General features: G+C 43.9%; 1 pseudogene; it reads left to right on the top strand.

The window, feature by feature from the left end:
* The window catches only part of LOC109912618, a 5,424-nt pseudogene extending 847 nt beyond the window's left edge, over positions 1–4,577 (top strand).
* Positions 4,578–5,157: the final 580 nt, after the last annotated feature.

Here is a 5,157-nt window from a genome sequence, read left to right as displayed (position 1 = left end):
GCATCATAGGAGCCTCTCTGCTCCTATGATGCTGCTTGGCCTGCTGTGTTCATCCAGCCCTGCACCTTGTTGTCTCGGATTCTCCAGCATCTGCAGTTCCTACTATCTCTGATTCGATTTTAACCCAACGGAATCTCAATCCACCTTCACAACATAGAATCTTGAAACCGACTGTTCAACTACCAGTGTCAACTGCAATGGTCATAATGTTCAACTATCCACATTCGCAAACATTTCAGAGACTGATCCATTTATCTGGGTTTTTAAATCTTTTTGGATTCACGTCTTTTTTCCTCATGTGGGTGAATGTGTGTAGTGTTACTAATTGTTTTCGAGTTTGGTAATTAATAAGCACACTCTTTGTTAACTCGAGAGCCGGGTTAAATCGGCTCCTTTTAAAACGTATGACCTAATTTTCTGGGGAGTGACAATCACACTCAGAATGTGATTTTGCTCCTTTTTTTGCATTTGGTTTTCAGTGGGTTCCTGCCTTATTAGTGTCATCGCCGTCGGGCAGGCACGCTAAACGAGGGTGCCTCGGGAGAACACGAGGTGGCTGCACAGTTAAATCTATTGTGCATGCACATCAATAGACCACCCCCTTTGCCTCAGTACCCTCGCTGGATCCTTCAGAAAAGCAGAGCATACTGTAACTCTGAGAGGTCCCTTGTAGTGCTGGCTAGTCAGGAGGAGGCAAACCATGCCCCCTACTTTACAACAGTCAGTAGCTGTATTCTAAAACTCCAGCATCAGAAACTGCCCCCTTTACAGCTCCTGTAAATGACCAAACACATAAGATGGGCGGTGGTTCCTGCGGCAGGGTGCATTAGGTCCTGGGGGTGGCAGTGGGTGTTGTTTTCCAGGCAGAGTGATGTGTGCCAGATCCTGGGCAGAGAGGGCTGTGTGGGGTACAGCGGCCTGAGTGTGGGAGAAAAGTGGATCCCTCTTTAAATTAAACTTGTGGTGGCAAATAGAGGAGGCGGGTGAGTAAGAAAGAGGAAGCAGTTGATTCTTCCTCACCGGGGTAGTTAACAGTTTGAAATATCCTGTCTGGAATGAAATGAAATTGGGGGATATTGCCTACACACTGGTGATAATATTCATATGGGGTCCAGAAGACCACTCTCAGCTTCAATCAGTCATGCTGTTCACACCAATTTCCTGACGTATAAATCCACTCTATTGCACTTTGTAATGCAACTATGTAACACAATTATATAAATGTACATGTTTTCCAGAGCCTGTGTTGCCATGGTACCATTCCATGGCTGCAGTTCAATTCTGACAGGAGGCATACAAGTGGAAAGATATTCAGAGAGAGAATGGCTTTGAGTAATACAAGGCCTGAAACAAGAGGGAGAGAGTGTGGACAGAAGGATAATGGCTCCATGTTTAATAGTCCCATGTTTTCAATTTTGCTCCACAAGTTAATAAATATTTACAGCTTAAATTTCCAAGTATTAAGTTTTGTCATTACTCTGTAGTTGAAAAGAGATTTGCACCTGCCAGCAGCCTGGAGAGAAGAGAAATTTGAGAGTTTCCTGAGTCAGGTCGCATGCAGAGACCCTGAAGTTAATTTTGGCACAAATCCTGTCTAAAATGGACATGAAACTGCAGGAGAGACTTTAAATTCTTTTAAAGTTTGGGGACTTCAGCACAAATCTGTGGGACAACCAGGTAATTGAAGGACTATGCTTTTTCCTCTCACTTCACCCTGAGACAAGTTGCTTGTGTTAACTCAGCAATCTTTTGTTCGTGCCTTATAAGAATCATGCTGATCATTAAACAATATGCGGAGAGAAGGAAAGCAGGTCAAGTCGAGGAACCTAATTCTGATACAGGTTTACAAGCCCTCCCAGAAGGTGTAAAAGGAATGAGGAATGAATTCCAACCTGACAATGCCATCAGATCATTTGAGAATATCACTTTGTGTCATCTAGAGGCAGTGGTTTCCAACAGCCTCGCCCTTGGGACCATGTCGGAAGAAACTTCAGTGAGCTAACAGACCAAAAGAGGCCTTTTCCCATGGTATACGGACTTGTGCTAAAGTCTACGGGCTTTAAGAAGAGTTAAAAGTCTCTCCTGCAATTTTCAGGCATTTTATCTAATCACGTCCTTTTTAGACAGGATTGGTGCCAAAATTGACTTCCAGGGGTCTGCATGTGAGCTGACCAGGAAACTTTCATCTTTCTCTTCTCTCCAGGCTACTGACGAAATGCAAATCTCTTTTCCTGGGTATCGACCCTGTCTTAAAGGCTTTGCCTTCGTGATTTATCTGATAAAGGTCAGCTCTCACAGGGTATCTTCCCTTTTGGCTCTTTGGCTCAACTGAAGGCATTTTCTTTCATGCAGAAGATAACTTTCCATTGTCCACGATAAAAGTCCCATATCCTCATTCTTTATGTAGTGATTGTAACGAGGTCAACCAGATGGACTTCATACAATATGAGTTTTTTGACTGGGCCAGGTAAACAGCCCCAATTAGGGAACCCTGACTGAGAGATGTAGTAGCAGGCATGGCAGGGCAGGCATTTAAGAAGTTTCTGCCCCTCTTCGGCCGAAAAGGTTGCAGCAGAGAAGGTACAAGAAGGTGGCATCATGCTGCCAGAAAAATCCCAGGGTAAAGAGCTACAAGTTACAATTGTAGCGGTTGGATCTGGCAGCCCAGTAAAGAATGGTGACATTCACCCAGTTAATGTAAAAGTTGGTGAAACAGTTCTACTCCCAGAATATGGAGCGACTAAAGTTGTCTTGGATGATAAGGACTACTGCTTGTTTAGAGATAGAGATATTCTTGAGTATTGGATATTGCTTTCAGTTTTAAGAAACTGGCCATTCCTGAAGTTGCTGTCTTTTTGTCTCAGCCTGTAAATACCACATTTTGAGCTTTGGTTAAACACAAAAACAAAAATATAAGTAGGAGTATCAGACATCCTGTTCACTCTGAGAGCTGGGTTGAGGGAGCTGGATCAGGGCTTTCCATGTGTAAATAAAGGGTGACTTGGTGATGGCATATGGTCCTCTGTGGAGTTATTTCAATTTACTTCAGCAAGAGGGGTCCTGACGGAATAGATATGGAGAGGATATTTCTTCTTTCGGAGAATCTTGTACTAGGGGGTCACTGTTTGAAAATCATGGGCCACCTATTTAAAACAGAGATGAAGCAAAATCTTTTTTTCCTGTCAGAGAAACCTGGATCTTTAGAACTCTCTTGCCGAAGAGGTGGTAGAAGCTCAGTTCTCCAACATTTTTAAGGCAGAAGTAGACTCTCACAAACATGATCTGGAAACCTTTTATTTATATTCATTCACAGAATGTGGGCATCACCGGCTAGGCCAGCATTCATTACCCTACCCTAATTGCCCAGAGGGCATTTAAGAGTCAACCACATTACTGTGGGTCTGGAGTCACATGTAGGCCAGACCAGGTAAGGATGGCAGTTTCCTTCCCTAAAGGGCATCAGAAAGCCAGATGGGTTTTATGATCATCATTAGACTTTTTTTTTACAATTCCAGATTTTTATTGAATTCAAATTCCACCATCTGCCGTGGTGGGATTCAAACCTGGGTGCCCAGAATATTACCTGGGTCTCTGGATTAACAGTCTAATGATAATACCACTAGGCCATCAGCTTCCTTAAACTCAAATTGAACTCAACTTCAACTGCACAATGAAGATGGAAGAAATGCATCTCAAGCCAACCTGTGACTTTTACTGTGGGAGTTCTCCATGTCCAACTGTATTGAGGCCAATGGTAAACTCTCACTTATATCTGCTGTGACAAGTCAGAAACTTCACTGCACCCATCCTGAATGTTTCTAGCAACAGCCATTGCAGTTACAACAATCCAAAAGATGCTGGAAAGAATTGACAGGGCCAAAGGTGTCAGCAAGCCTGGGGCCAGGAGAAGACTTTAGCAGCTGCTAAACAGTGTCACATGAATTGTGAACTGAACTGCCCCACAGGATGCAGATCATATTCAGGAAGCCCAGGTGAGCAAGGGACATGGCCACCATAGAATGGAGATGTCTTGAGACATCGTCACAGAACTCTGTCATCTGAACGGGTGGGTCGCTATCCTATCCCAATGACCCTCATGGTGACAGCATTTAGTTTGTATGTGACTAGATCCTTCCAAAGATCCATTGGGAACCAGTGCAGGATCTCCCAACCCTCAAAGGTATCAAGGCAGTTACTGGTGCAATTTGTAGCAGATCACATTGTGCCATCTCATTTCCCCATGACAAGGTCAGTATTGCAGCCTGTGCAGTAGGATTTGATAATATAGCCGGCTTCTTCCAGGTGCATATATGTATCACATCGACACACCATATCATAACACAACTAAATTCATTCAAAGGAAAAGCTTCTACTCATTCGATGTCCAAGTAATTTGTGATCGTTGTGACATCTTATAACTTTACATTAGGTACACTGCCCATGGTGTCTGTGTCCTTGATAATACTCATGTTGCTGCTTCATTCCGAGGGCTAAAGATGTTCCAAGGTGGCTGCCGAGAGACTGGGGCTACACCTTTGGTTGATGACCATGTAATGCAATCTGCTGTCTCAGGCTGACTGTAGACACAACACAATGCATTCATTTACTAGGGCCATTGTGGAGCAGACAGTTGCTTTCCTGCAGGTGAAGTTCAGATGCTTGGACCATTAATTGGGGTGGGGTTGGGGAGGTGCAGGGGGTGTATGGGGGAGGTGTTGGGGGGGAGGTGTGTGGATGTGGTGGGTGGTGGTGGGACTTACAGTACACACCAGCCAGAATGTGCCACATCTTCTGACACAGTGTGCTATGTACAACTGGAGCAGATGAAGAGGGGATGTGTTGGAAACTAAAAAGAAAACAGCAATTCTCCAAGGAGGGAAGGGAGAACTTTGAGCAAGGGGATCATCACCTCACTCATGATAGGGCAGTGCAGCGTCATGAGCAACAAGCCAGACAGGAGTTAAGTGATGGCCATTTCTAAAACAAATGAGTTGGTAAGGCATCATTCACTGACTGTAAATTTGTTGCTGCTCCAAAAGCAAGCAGCTCCTGTTTAGCCCCAAAAGCAAATACGGTTTTTCTTCTTTATTCTTTCTTCATTTTTCTGGTTGTTTAATAAAAGATAACATTACCAAACAGTTTAACAATATCTGATGC

Source organism: Rhincodon typus, chromosome 10 (genome assembly GCF_021869965.1).
Source record: "Rhincodon typus isolate 14 chromosome 10, sRhiTyp1.1, whole genome shotgun sequence".
Classification (NCBI taxonomy): Eukaryota; Metazoa; Chordata; class Chondrichthyes; order Orectolobiformes; family Rhincodontidae; genus Rhincodon; species Rhincodon typus.
The sequence above is the reverse complement of the archived record's forward strand: the minus strand, read 5'-3'. Positions and strand labels throughout refer to the sequence as shown.